General features: G+C 43.3%; 1 pseudogene; it reads right to left on the minus strand.

Moving 5' to 3' along the window:
- The window catches only part of LOC120053260, a 271,421-nt pseudogene that overhangs the window by 238,200 nt on the left and 18,363 nt on the right, over positions 1-14,858 (minus strand).

Below are 14,858 nucleotides of genomic sequence, written 5' to 3' on the forward strand. Positions count from 1 at the left end.
TGAAAACTAATCTGTCGATGTTCCCTTCAGCAAGGCACTTAACCCTACAGATGTAAGATCCTCATATAAAATCACTATTTTCTTGCTGACAAATTTCCTGCACAGCAGGAAATTCAAACTTGTAGTGTAGTCGAGTTTTAAAAAGGCTTCTTAAGTTTATAATTTCCACTCTGAAATTTCAGATTTCAGCCATTTCAGACTATAACCCACATAGTAATTCACATTTCCTGATGCTGCAAGATTATTTCCTGCTGTAAGATCCTACATCTGTAATTGCTCCTGTAAGTCGCTCTGGATAAGAGCGTCTGCTAAATGACTCAAATGTAAAACGTGTTATCTCCTAGTCAAACATCAGCTCAATGATCACATCAATACAAGACATAGAGAATATGTGTCATCAAATCACTGTGCATCAAAGTATCATAATAACGCATACATTTGTCACATGACACCAAGCACACCTCAACCCTGGTGTTGTCTATTTTAATCCCGCCCTCACCTTCCCCATGTTTTGATTTCTAGAGGTGTAAAAAAATATATATATTTTAATGTACTGTCGGCTGGCTAGGCCTCCCTAATGAATGTGGATTAGTGTGTACGGATGGTGAGTGTGCCTGCGTATGTGTGTTGGTGATTTTGTGACCCTGGATGTTTAAATACACACCCACACATCAGTTCACCCTGCCTTAACTACATACCTCAAATACCTCGTACCTCTGCACATTGACCTGCTACTACCTGTAGATATCTGCATTCTTGTGTCTTTTATTTGATTCCTGGTGTTACCATTTTATTTGTATTATTATTTTTAAACTCTGCAAAGTTGGGAAGGGCTCGTAAGCAAGCATTTCACGGTAAAGTCCACACCAGTTGTATTCAGCGCATGTGACAAATTGTAACGGCGTTCCTCCTCCTCTTCATCCGAAGAGGAGGAGCAGGGATTGAACCAAACTGCAGCGTTGTATTTAGACATAATGATTTATTAGACAAACGACGAAACACGAAATAACACTTTAGAAAACAAAATAACAAAACGAACTAAACAGACCTAAACTTACGAACTTACATGAAACGAAGAACACACGAACAGGAACAGACAAACCGAAACAGTCCCGTGTGGTAACATGTACTGACACGGAAGACAACCACCCACAAACAAACAATGTGACACCACCTACCTTAATATGATTCTCAATCAGAGGAGATGAAAACCACCTGCCTCTAATTGAGAACCATATTAGGTACCCATTAACCAACATAGAAACAGAAAACATAGACTGCCCACCCAAACTCACGTCCTGACCAACTAACACATACAAAAACTAACAGAAAACAGGTCAGGAACGTGACACAAATAACATTTGATTTGACACACACAGCCTATTTACCTCTATATCAAAACCCAGGGTAGAGGACAGAGAAGGGGATGGTGTCTGGAGCATCTCAGTGCTGGTAATAGGAGATGAGGAGAGACAACGTCAGACTGGATGGAGCTCACAGAGACAGTCAGTCACTATCCTAACATCAAACATCTCATTAGGTCTAATTACTGCTTGGAACACATGTAGACACATCATAGTGTTAGTCCTTGGTAGACCTTCAATGGTCTGTCCTGGGTCCTTAGATGAAGATAACGGACCTTGAAGATGTCTAAATAATATTGTTGTGGTGCAGTTAGATTTGAAATATGGCGTGGGTGTGTGACTTTCTCCATATTCCACAACACTACAATGGCACCTTGTTACCTACGTTGACTACAACAAAAGGCAGACAGACTGGCAGCCATAGCCAGGCTAAGCCCAACACCTCCTGGATTAAAGCAGTCTGTAGTTTTCTAAAGAAAGGCTGGATCTTTACTGCTCTGCTCTAGTCAGCACTAATAAAGACTGGCCCGACAGTTAAAAGCCTACTGATAAAAGCCTACTGTAGATGTGAGGAACCTTTCACCTAAGACGTCTTTAGGAGCACCCTCCCAGGGTGAGAAAGGAGGAAGACAGAGAGAACGAGCAAGGGAGAGAGACAGAGCACAGATGGAGAGAGAGTTTGAAGTCCTAATAGGGTTCAGACAACAAGGGCCAGGTGGTGTAATATCCATAACGTCTGAGCCATGCCCCACAGTGACAGCGTCAGTCATCTAAATCAACCAGACTCTCCCCATCTGACCCCTGGCTAGTGACCCATCACTCTAAAACACACACCTTCACGACAGGCCTAAAAAATACTGCATATCCAGCAAGATATTATTTGATTTATTCAAAATGATTCCTCTACGGCTCTTTCCATAGAACATTTTCCTATAGCTCAGTGTGGTCAGTGCAATTAAAACCCCGGCCCTCTCCTCTTCAGAAGACAGAGGGCCTTCTTACTAGACAGACGTAAGACGGCTAACTGTGCGTGCGCGTGACAACTATGCAGTCCAGTCTGCTCCTGTGTGGAGAGAGTGAGTGAAGAATGCCAGCGAGGCACTTTAAGGTTCATTTAGGCTCTCCTCTTCTCCCTGGCCACTCTATTAGCAGTCTGGAGAGAGGGATGTATGTCCCAAGCCAAGAGAAATGCATAATCAAGCATTTAAACAAACACCACAGTCTCTCGCTATGTCACACACACACACACACTCCCACGGACACACATATAGAACACACGCAAATACAGACACGTACTCAGCCACACACACAGTTATGTTTGTCCACACACACGATCATCCAAATGCCTTCTGTAAAACCCTCCATAATAGCTAGCCTGGATATAGTATACAGTATTATTATGCCCCTGTGTTATATCCTGCTGAAATCCCCTACAGAGTACGGAGGTAAGGCCAGTGTAGGTGAGTGAATGTGTGTGTCTGCTCTGAGGAGAGATCAGGGAAAGAAAGAGACCTGAGAGGACGAGGAGAGTTCTCTCATCTCATTTACATCACGCCACCCCAAGCCTCTCCTCTCCCTCTCTCCATCCCTGTCTCCACTAAACTAATGCATGGACGGGTGGGTGTTTATGGCTGAGCAGGAAGGGTAAACAGGAAGTAAATAAATTAAGCAAGAGATGCGAAAGTGTCCCTGGAGAACAGGAGACAAGCTACTAATATGTGAGGAAACAGACCAATTTGCAGCGCGTGTCGCTGTGGGAATAGAACAGAGGCCCATGAATGATTCTGCTCATGTAGCTGAGACGAGAGGAGAGGTGAGAGGAGGAGGGAGGACCGTGTGCTTTAACGTAAGGGGTGTTTATGGGGGTTTGAGGATCTGAAAGGGGGTTCTGGGCCTGCTTATGTAGGCCCATGTATATGCATCTAAAGCTACAGTAGACACAGTTATCCCTGTGTATGAATTATGAATGGACAACAAAATACATTTTCAAAGTGCTAAGAGGGCTGTTTAGAATAAAGTATAGTTTTTCTTCAATAATTTGATGATTCTAAAATGAGTAAAAAGACAACCTGCAAGCAAAAGCATAAGCTCAGTGTGTAAGACAAGATGAACAGAGAGAGAGCACAGGGGCCTGCTCACTGACCTGGGAAATGAGGTCCGATTTCCTCGCTACTTCTGGGAAGGAAAGGAGAAAAAATAAAGCGAAACGGAGGGGGTAGCGGGGGAACACAGGGGGAAGTCTTGAGCACTAACTAAAAAGAAAAGACAAAAAACAAATGGAGAGGGGCACAAGGAGAACAGAGGGGAGAGGTGACAGTCTTTGGAGTGCTAACTAAAAGAGAGGCATCCTGAGGCCCTGTGGGGTGGTGTGTGTGTGTGTGAGTGTGTGTCAAGGTCAGCATTTCATATGTGTCACTTCCTGTTGGTCAGTGCAGCAGGAGCGTTGCTTGGCACTAGGGACGCCAGCGGGTAAGACTGGCACAGGAGGTTACCACACTGGGACACACACACACACACACACATTTCTCTGCAAACTAGTTTGGGTCTAGTTGAGAGTAAAGTACATGACAGTATTTGTGGCATACACCGGCCTATAGCACGTGCATACTGTACATATACACTAATGACCACAGACATACAGGTATAACCTCACATGACCACATACAAGATCTCTCACACGCATACACACAGAAACAAACACACACTTTCCGGTAGAACTTTGAAGCTGTGTGTGAGGACTGGAGAGCTCTGCTTAGGCTTGGGCGATATTTAAACCGTATACTGGAGGTATTTTGAAATGCCGTCAGTATGATTTTCAATATTATTATGGTTTTTTTTTTTCATAGCGGCCCTTGTGTGCACATTCGGTAATAGTGTAAACCCCGGTATGGTACAGAAACGGTATGAAGATCTGGATACCACCCAACACTACTGCTAACGCACTCTCTCCTCTCTCTCCTCTCTCTCCTCTCCTCTCTCCTCTCTCCTCGTCTCTGTACCTCTCAATCTGCCTTCGTCTGTGGATGACTGACTTATGTTTGCATGCCTGCCTGGCTGAAGGGAAGCCTCTCACTGCACCTGCTCTGTAAAATGGACTACTTTTGCTCGGACAACACTAACAGCCTCAGTGACTAACTATTCTGTCTGTGTGCTTATTTTGTTGCCCGTCTCCCCGGCCCTGGCCGGTGTTAATGCGGTTGTTTGACATTGCAGGCAGAGGGCTTTCTTCTCCCAGCAGCCCCGGTGGACAGTAGGCTTTACCCTAATTGGTTCCTGAGCACAACCCTCCACAGCCGCCAACAGCCATGTTAATGCCCCGACACACACATGTACACACACACACCCGTCTGTAAAATACACTCTGTAAACAACAAGAACAGGACAATCAGTGGCTAGCTGACTAATTAACATCCTCACAAAACATCTCATTAGCATTTCCTACAGAGGGGAAGGAGAAAGTGTGTAAGTGACATTCTGCACAGCGGCCATGGGCCTTGGTAGGCCCACCAATCAGAGGGAGGTATCTCAGGGGAGTCCATTACGCCTCTCCATGGGGGGCGGCGGAACCAAAGATAAGCAGAATTTTAGAGGCAATCAGGAAAAAGAAATCAGTGGGCCAACGCAGTTTAACCAGCAGCTTAACCTGCTTTACTGTGAGTAGAATATCAGATTCTGTTTCAGAGGCACAGTGGTATGGAGCTGTATAGTTCACAGGAGATGAGTGGACAGTGCATCACCCAGTCAAGGTACAGACAAATGTCCCAGCTGCATTGCAGAATACTGAAGTGCAAAAACGGATTCCATTTTGATTGTTAGGATATCATGGCCTTCATCAGAATACTGTACGTCCCAAACTTTACAAAGAGAAGGACAATTCCACAAATCCGGTCTTCCAAGAATCAGTGGTGTGGGTGTGTTTGTAGGAATAGCAGAGAGAAGTGTGATTCCCTGAACAGGATATGACCCCTGACCTGTGTTCCAGCCTGTCTGTCCTTACCCCTGATATTATCCTTCTGTCACCTGACTGTTATACTCACTGTCAGGACCCCGCGGCCCAGCACTCATCACACAGCTACTACTAACACTACACTGGGCTTATGATAAAGTAGCCCATTATGAGCGAACAGAGAGAGAAAGAGAGAGTAGGGGGAGAAAAAGAGCAAAAGAGACAGAGAGAGACAGAGAGACAGAGAAAGAGACAGAGAGAGAGCCTCCTACTGTAATCTGTGTGGCAGTCCAGGCAGGTAGTGGGGAGGGGGTCAGGGGTCAGGTGCTATCGGGACAGCAGCTCAGCTCCTGCCAGCCTTGACTGAACTCAGGAAGTAGATTACCTTTTCATGACCTTTTGTCTAGAAGACCCCAAAATATATCCTCTTATCACAACGACCTTAGCGTGGGTGCATGGGAAGAGGAGGAGACATCCATCATAGGACAGATTAATCCTCCTCTCCATTCTTCTGCTCCATCTATTAATAATGTCGCCGGAGGGGAGAATTTGCTCCCAAGATTTATTCTGATATCGTGACTTTTATTCATTAACCTGCAATACGGGCCTTCCTTTTAGCAAGGAATATATATTTTACTGCAAATTCTCAGCACATTGACTGAGCTTGTTTAGACTCCAAGTACTCGTTGACCTATTCTAAAAATACTTTGTGAATGAGGGTTTTCGAACATATTAAATAAACATAAATGTGATGGTATACACTCCTCTCCATATGTATTTGATGTATTTGGACAATCATTTTTTACAATTATTTGGCTATATTCTCCAGAGTTGTAGATTTGAGATAGAATGTTTCATATTAGGCAACAGTACAGAAAGGCATCTTTAATTTGAGGGTATTTTCATAAATATTTGTTTTAACGTTTAGAAATGAAAGCACTTTATGCATCTAGTCCCCCCATTTGAAAGAAGTCAGAAGTATTTGGACAAATTCACTTATAGTGTATTAAAGTGGTCAAAGTTAAGCATTTGGTCCCCTAATTTGATACACTACAAGTGAATTAGTCCAAATCTGTTTTAGGAAGAGAGATCTGGGTTGAGTTGAAATGGCAGGTCTGTTAACATGGTCCAAGCACACCAAGACAATCGTGAATAAGGCACGACAAAAGCTATTCCCCCTCAGGAGACTGAAAAGATTTGGCATGGGTCCTCAGATCCTCAAAAGGTTTTACAGCTGCACCATCGAGAGCATCCTGACGGGTTGCATCACTGCCTGGTATGGCAACTGCTCGGCCTCCGACCGCAAGGCACAACAGAGGGTAGTGCGTACGACCCAGTACATCACCGGGGCCAAGCTTCCTGCCATCCAGGACCTCTATACCAGGCAGTGTCAGAGGAAGGCCCTAAAAATTGTCAAAGACTCCAGCCACCCTAGTCATAGACTGTTCTCTCTGCTACCGCACGGCAAGTGGTACCGGAAGTGGTACCGGAGCGCCAAGTCTAGGTCCAAGAGGCTTCTAAACAGCTTCTACCCCCAAGCCATAAGACTCCTGAACAGCTAATCAAATGGTTACCCAGACTATTTGCATTGCCCCCCCCCCCCCCCCACGTTGCTGCTACTCTGTTATTATCTATGTATAGCCACTTTAATAACTTTAACTGCATGTTCATAATTACCGACACCGGTGCCCCCCGCACATTGACACATTGACTCTGTACTGGTACCCCCTGTATATAGCCCCGTTATAGTTATTTACTGCTGCTCTTTAATTATTTATTAATTACATTTTCTTAAAACTGCATTGTTGGTTAAGGGCTTGTAAGTAAGCATTTCACTGTAAGGTCTACACCTGGTGCATGTGACAAATACAATTTGATTGACATCCTGCTATCAGTCTTTCGCTCTCTCTACTCAGCGCTCCCTCTCTCTTCTCAGTTTCTCTCACTATGCTCCCTCTCCCTCTTGTTCTGTCTCTCACTTTCTGCAATGAGCTCTCTCGCTCTTTCCCCACTCTTTCTCCCCCCCCCCTCTTGCTCCCCCCCTCCCCCCTCCCGGTAATCAACCCAGTACTAATGGCTTATTCTTTCTGCTCCAGCAGACACATCCCACTTGTTTATTTTCCTCCACTCGTAAATCTGGGGGTACGTCACAGGCGCTAAAATATTACCGCTATAATCTCAGGTAATTATCTCTCTCTCTAACAGCCATTCCATTGCAGAGTTTTCTGTAACTCTAGCTGATGTGGGATTCAAGGGTTTCCAGTTTTTGTACTGTATGTGCAGGTTAATAAAGCTCCAGCAGTGTGTACTGTATGTGCAGGTTAATAAAGCTCCAGCAGTGTGTACTGTATGTGCAGGTAAATAAAGCACCAGCAGTGTGTACTGTATGTGCAGGTTAATAAAGCTCCAGCAGTGTGTACTGTATGTGCAGGTTAATAAAGCTCCAGCAGTGTGTACTGTATGTGCAGGTTAATAAAGCTCCAGCAGTGTGTACTGTATGTGCAGGTTAATAAAGCTCCAGCAGTGTGTACTGTATGTGCAGGTTAATAAAGCTCCAGCAGTGTGTACTGTATGTGCAGGTTAATAAAGCTCCAGCATTGTGTACTGTATGTGCAGGTTAATAAAGCTCCGGCAGTGTGTACTGTATGTGCAGGTTAATAAAGCTCCAGCAGTGTGTACTGTATGTGCAGGTTAATAAAGCTCCAGCAGTGTGTACTGTATGTGCAGGTTAATAAAGCTCCAGCAGTGTGTACTGTATGTGCAGGTTAATAAAGCTCCAGCAGTGTGTACTGTATGTGTAGGTTAATAAAGCTCCAGCAGTGTGTACTGTATGTGCAGGTTAATAAAGCTCCAGCAGTGTGTACTGTATGTGCAGGTTAATAAAGCTCCAGCAGTGTGTACTGTATGTGTAGGTTAATAAAGCTCCAGCAGTGTGTACTGTATGTGTAGGTTAATAAAGCTCCAGCAGTGTGTACTGTATGTGTAGGTTAATAAAGCTCCAGCAGTGTGTATGTGTAGGTTAATAAAGCTCCAGCAGTGTGTACTGTATGTGTAGTTTAATAAAGCTCCAGCAGTGTGTACTGTATGTGCAGGTTAATAAAGCTCCAGCAGTGTGTACTGTATGTGCAGGTTAATAAAGCTCCAGCAGTGTGTCCTGTATGTGTAGGTTAATAAAGCTCCAGCAGTGTGTACTGTATGTGCAGGTTAATAAAGCTCCAGCAGTGTGTACTGTATGTGCAGGTTAATAAAGCTCCAGCAGTGTGTACTGTATGTGCAGGTTAATAAAGCTCCAGCAGTGTGTACTGTATGTGCAGTTTAATAAAGCTCCAGCAGTGTGTACTGTATGTGTAGGTTAATAAAGCTCCAGCAGTGTGTACTGTATGTGCAGGTTAATAAAGCTCCAGCAGTGTGTACTGTATGTGCAGTTTAATAAAGCTCCAGCAGTGTGTACTGTATGTGTAGGTTAATAAAGCTCCAGCAGTGTGTACTGTATGTGTAGGTTAATAAAGCTCCAGCAGTGTGTACTGTATGTGTAGGTTAATAAAGCTCCAGCAGTGTGTACTGTATGTGTAGGTTAATAAAGCTCCAGCAGTGTGTACTGTATGTGTAGGTTAATAAAGCTCCAGCAGTGTGTACTGTATGTGCAGGTTAATAAAGCTCCAGCAGTGTGTACTGTATGTGCAGGTTAATAAAGCTCCAGCAGTGTGTATGTGTAGGTTAATAAAGCTCCAGCAGTGTGTACTGTATGTGTAGGTTAATAAAGCTCCAGCAGTGTGTACTGTATGTGCAGGTTAATAAAGCTCCAGCAGTGTGTACTGCATGTGTAGGTTAATAAAGCTCCAGCAGTGTGTATGTGTAGGTTAATAAAGCTCCAGCAGTGTGTACTGTATGTGTAGGTTAATAAAGCTCCAGCAGTGTGTACTGCATGTGTAGGTTAATAAAGCTCCAGCAGTGTGTATGTGTAGGTTAATAAAGCTCCAGCAGTGTGTACTGTATGTGTAGGTTAATAAAGCTCCAGCAGTGTGTACTGTATGTGTAGGTTAATAAAGCTCCAGCAGTGTGTACTGCATGTGTAGGTTAATAAAGCTCCAGCAGTGTGTACTGTATGTGCAGGTTAATAAAGCTCCAGCAGTGTGTACTGTATGTGTAGGTTAATAAAGCTCCAGCAGTGTGTACTGTATGTGCAGGTTAATAAAGCTCCAGCAGTGTGTACTGTATGTGTAGGTTAATAAAGCTCCAGCAGTGTGTACTGTATGTGCAGGTTAATAAAGCTCCAGCAGTGTGTACTGCATGTGTAGGTTAATAAAGCTCCAGCAGTGTGTACTGTATGTGCAGGTTAATAAAGCTCCAGCAGTGTGTACTGTATATGTAGGTTAATAAAGCTCCAGCAGTGTGTGCTGTATGTGCAGGTTAATAAAGCTCCAGCAGTGTGTACTGTATGTGTAGGTTAATAAAGCTCCAGCAGTGTGTACTGTATGTGCAGGTTAATAAAGCTCCAGCAGTGTGTACTGTATGTGTAGGTTAATAAAGCTCCAGCAGTGTGTACTGTATGTGTAGTTTAATAAAGCTCCAGCAGTGTGTACTGTATGTGCAGGTTAATAAAGCTCCAGCAGTGTGTACTGTATGTGCAGGTTAATAAAGCTCCAGCAGTGTGTACTGCATGTTTAGGTTAATAAAGCTCCAGCAGTGTGTACTGTATGTGCAATTTAATAAAGCTCCAGCAGTGTGTACTGTATGTGTAGGTTAATAAAGCTCCAGCAGTGTGTACTGTATGTGTAGGTTAATAAAGCTCCAGCAGTGTGTACTGTATGTGCAGTTTAATAAAGCTCCAGCAGTGTGTACTGTATGTGCAGGTTAATAAAGCTCCAGCAGTGTGTACTGTATGTGTAGGTTAATAAAGCTCCAGCAGTGTGCATATGTAGGTTAATAAAGCTCCAGCAGTGTGTACTGTATGTGTAGGTTAATAAAGCACCAGCAGTGTGTATGTGTAGGTTAATAAAGCTCCAGCAGTGTGTACTGTATGTGCAGGTTAATAAAGCTCCAGCAGTGTGTACTGTATGTGCAGGTTAATAAAGCTCCAGCAGTGTGTACTGTATGTGCAGGTTAATAAAGCTCCAGCAGTGTGTACTGTATGTGTAGGTTAATAAAGCTCCAGCAGTGTGTACTGCATGTGTAGGTTAATAAAGCTCCAGCAGTGTGTACTGTATGTGTAGGTTAATAAAGCTCCAGCAGTGTGTACTGTATGTGTAGGTTAATAAAGCTCCAGCAGTGTGTACTGTATGTGCAGGTTAATAAAGCTCCAGCAGTGTGTACTGTATGTGTAGGTTAATAAAGCTCCAGCAGTGTGTACTGTATGTGCAGGTTAATAAAGCTCCAGCAGTGTGTACTGTATGTGTAGGTTAATAAAGCTCCAGCAGTGTGTACTGTATGTGCAGGTTAATAAAGCTCCAGCAGTGTGTACTGCATGTGTAGGTTAATAAAGCTCCAGCAGTGTGTACTGTATGTGCAGGTTAATAAAGCTCCAGCAGTGTGTACTGTATATGTAGGTTAATAAAGCTCCAGCAGTGTGTGCTGTATGTGCAGGTTAATAAAGCTCCAGCAGTGTGTACTGTATGTGTAGGTTAATAAAGCTCCAGCAGTGTGTACTGTATGTGCAGGTTAATAAAGCTCCAGCAGTGTGTACTGTATGTGTAGGTTAATAAAGCTCCAGCAGTGTGTACTGTATGTGTAGTTTAATAAAGCTCCAGCAGTGTGTACTGTATGTGCAGGTTAATAAAGCTCCAGCAGTGTGTACTGTATGTGCAGGTTAATAAAGCTCCAGCAGTGTGTACTGCATGTTTAGGTTAATAAAGCTCCAGCAGTGTGTACTGTATGTGCAATTTAATAAAGCTCCAGCAGTGTGTACTGTATGTGTAGGTTAATAAAGCTCCAGCAGTGTGTACTGTATGTGTAGGTTAATAAAGCTCCAGCAGTGTGTACTGTATGTGTAGGTTAATAAAGCTCCAGCAGTGTGTACTGTATGTGCAGTTTAATAAAGCTCCAGCAGTGTGTACTGTATGTGCAGGTTAATAAAGCTCCAGCAGTGTGTACTGTATGTGCAGGTTAATAAAGCTCCAGCAGTGTGTATGTGTAGGTTAATAAAGCTCCAGCAGTGTGTACTGTATGTGTAGGTTAATAAAGCTCCAGCAGTGTGTACTGTATGTGCAGGTTAATAAAGCTCCAGCAGTGTGTACTGCATGTGTAGGTTAATAAAGCTCCAGCAGTGTGTATGTGTAGGTTAATAAAGCTCCAGCAGTGTGTACTGTATGTGTAGGTTAATAAAGCTCCAGCAGTGTGTACTGCATGTGTAGGTTAATAAAGCTCCAGCAGTGTGTATGTGTAGGTTAATAAAGCTCCAGCAGTGTGTACTGTATGTGTAGGTTAATAAAGCTCCAGCAGTGTGTACTGTATGTGTAGGTTAATAAAGCTCCAGCAGTGTGTACTGCATGTGTAGGTTAATAAAGCTCCAGCAGTGTGTACTGTATGTGCAGGTTAATAAAGCTCCAGCAGTGTGTACTGTATGTGTAGGTTAATAAAGCTCCAGCAGTGTGTACTGTATGTGCAGGTTAATAAAGCTCCAGCAGTGTGTACTGTATGTGTAGGTTAATAAAGCTCCAGCAGTGTGTACTGTATGTGCAGGTTAATAAAGCTCCAGCAGTGTGTACTGCATGTGTAGGTTAATAAAGCTCCAGCAGTGTGTACTGTATGTGCAGGTTAATAAAGCTCCAGCAGTGTGTACTGTATATGTAGGTTAATAAAGCTCCAGCAGTGTGTGCTGTATGTGCAGGTTAATAAAGCTCCAGCAGTGTGTACTGTATGTGTAGGTTAATAAAGCTCCAGCAGTGTGTACTGTATGTGCAGGTTAATAAAGCTCCAGCAGTGTGTACTGTATGTGTAGGTTAATAAAGCTCCAGCAGTGTGTACTGTATGTGTAGTTTAATAAAGCTCCAGCAGTGTGTACTGTATGTGCAGGTTAATAAAGCTCCAGCAGTGTGTACTGTATGTGCAGGTTAATAAAGCTCCAGCAGTGTGTACTGCATGTTTAGGTTAATAAAGCTCCAGCAGTGTGTACTGTATGTGCAATTTAATAAAGCTCCAGCAGTGTGTACTGTATGTGTAGGTTAATAAAGCTCCAGCAGTGTGTACTGTATGTGTAGGTTAATAAAGCTCCAGCAGTGTGTACTGTATGTGCAGTTTAATAAAGCTCCAGCAGTGTGTACTGTATGTGCAGGTTAATAAAGCTCCAGCAGTGTGTACTGTATGTGTAGGTTAATAAAGCTCCAGCAGTGTGCATATGTAGGTTAATAAAGCTCCAGCAGTGTGTACTGTATGTGTAGGTTAATAAAGCACCAGCAGTGTGTATGTGTAGGTTAATAAAGCTCCAGCAGTGTGTACTGTATGTGCAGGTTAATAAAGCTCCAGCAGTGTGTACTGTATGTGCAGGTTAATAAAGCTCCAGCAGTGTGTACTGTATGTGCAGGTTAATAAAGCTCCAGCAGTGTGTACTGTATGTGTAGGTTAATAAAGCTCCAGCAGTGTGTACTGCATGTGTAGGTTAATAAAGCTCCAGCAGTGTGTACTGTATGTGTAGGTTAATAAAGCTCCAGCAGTGTGTACTGTATGTGTAGGTTAATAAAGCTCCAGCAGTGTGTACTGTATGTGCAGGTTAATAAAGCTCCAGCAGTGTGTACTGTATGTGTAGGTTAATAAAGCTCCAGCAGTGTGTACTGTATGTGCAGGTTAATAAAGCTCCAGCAGTGTGTACTGTATGTGTAGGTTAATAAAGCTCCAGCAGTGTGTACTGTATGTGCAGGTTAATAAAGCTCCAGCAGTGTGTACTGCATGTGTAGGTTAATAAAGCTCCAGCAGTGTGTACTGTATGTGCAGGTTAATAAAGCTCCAGCAGTGTGTACTGTATATGTAGGTTAATAAAGCTCCAGCAGTGTGTGCTGTATGTGCAGGTTAATAAAGCTCCAGCAGTGTGTACTGTATGTGTAGGTTAATAAAGCTCCAGCAGTGTGTACTGTATGTGCAGGTTAATAAAGCTCCAGCAGTGTGTACTGTATGTGTAGGTTAATAAAGCTCCAGCAGTGTGTACTGTATGTGTAGTTTAATAAAGCTCCAGCAGTGTGTACTGTATGTGCAGGTTAATAAAGCTCCAGCAGTGTGTACTGTATGTGCAGGTTAATAAAGCTCCAGCAGTGTGTACTGCATGTTTAGGTTAATAAAGCTCCAGCAGTGTGTACTGTATGTGCAATTTAATAAAGCTCCAGCAGTGTGTACTGTATGTGTAGGTTAATAAAGCTCCAGCAGTGTGTACTGTATGTGTAGGTTAATAAAGCTCCAGCAGTGTGTACTGTATGTGTAGGTTAATAAAGCTCCAGCAGTGTGTACTGTATGTGCAGTTTAATAAAGCTCCAGCAGTGTGTACTGTATGTGCAGGTTAATAAAGCTCCAGCAGTGTGTACTGTATGTGTAGGTTAATAAAGCTCCAGCAGTGTGCATATGTAGGTTAATAAAGCTCCAGCAGTGTGTACTGTATGTGTAGGTTAATAAAGCACCAGCAGTGTGTATGTGTAGGTTAATAAAGCTCCAGCAGTGTGTACTGTATGTGCAGGTTAATAAAGCTCCAGCAGTGTGTACTGTATGTGCAGGTTAATAAAGCTCCAGCAGTGTGTACTGTATGTGCAGGTTAATAAAGCTCCAGCAGTGTGTATGTGTAGGTTAATAAAGCTCCAGCAGTGTGTACTGTATGTGTAGGTTAATAAAGCACCAGCAGTGTGTACTGTATGTGTAGGTTAATAAAGCTCCAGCAGTGTGTACTGCATGTGTAGGTTAATAAAGCTCCAGCAGTGTGTACTGCATGTGTAGGTTAATAAAGCTCCAGCAGTGTGTACTGTATGTGCAGGTTAATAAAGCTCCAGCAGTGTGTACTGTATGTGCAGGTTAATAAAGCTCCAGCAGTGTGTACTGTATATGTAGGTTAATAAAGCTCCAGCAGTGTGTACTGTATGTGCAGGTTAATAAAGCTCCAGCAGTGTGTACTGTATGTGCAGGTTAATAAAGCACCAGCAGTGTGTACTGTATGTGTAGGTTAATAAAGCTCCAGCAGTGTGTACTGTATGTGTAGGTTAAAAATAAAGCTCCAGCAGTGTGTACTGTATGTGTAGGTTAATAAAGCTCCAGCAGTGTGTACTGTATGTGTAGGTTAATAAAGCTCCAGCAGTGTGTACTGTATGTGCAGGTTAATAAAGCACCACCAGTGTGTACTGTATGTGCAGGTTAATAAAGCACCACCAGTGTGTACTGTATGTGCAGGTTAATAAAGCTCCAGCAGTGTGTACTGTATGTGTAGGTTAATAAAGCTCCAGCAGTGTGTACTGTATGTGCAGGTTAATAAAGCTCCAGCAGTGTGTACTGTATGTGCAGGTTAATAAAGCTCCAGCAGTGTGTACTGTATGTGCAGGTTAATAAAGCTCCAGCAGTGTGTACTGTATGTGCAGGTTAAT

Source organism: Salvelinus namaycush, chromosome 9, assembly GCF_016432855.1.
Source record: "Salvelinus namaycush isolate Seneca chromosome 9, SaNama_1.0, whole genome shotgun sequence".
NCBI lineage: Eukaryota > Metazoa > Chordata > Actinopteri > Salmoniformes > Salmonidae > Salvelinus > Salvelinus namaycush.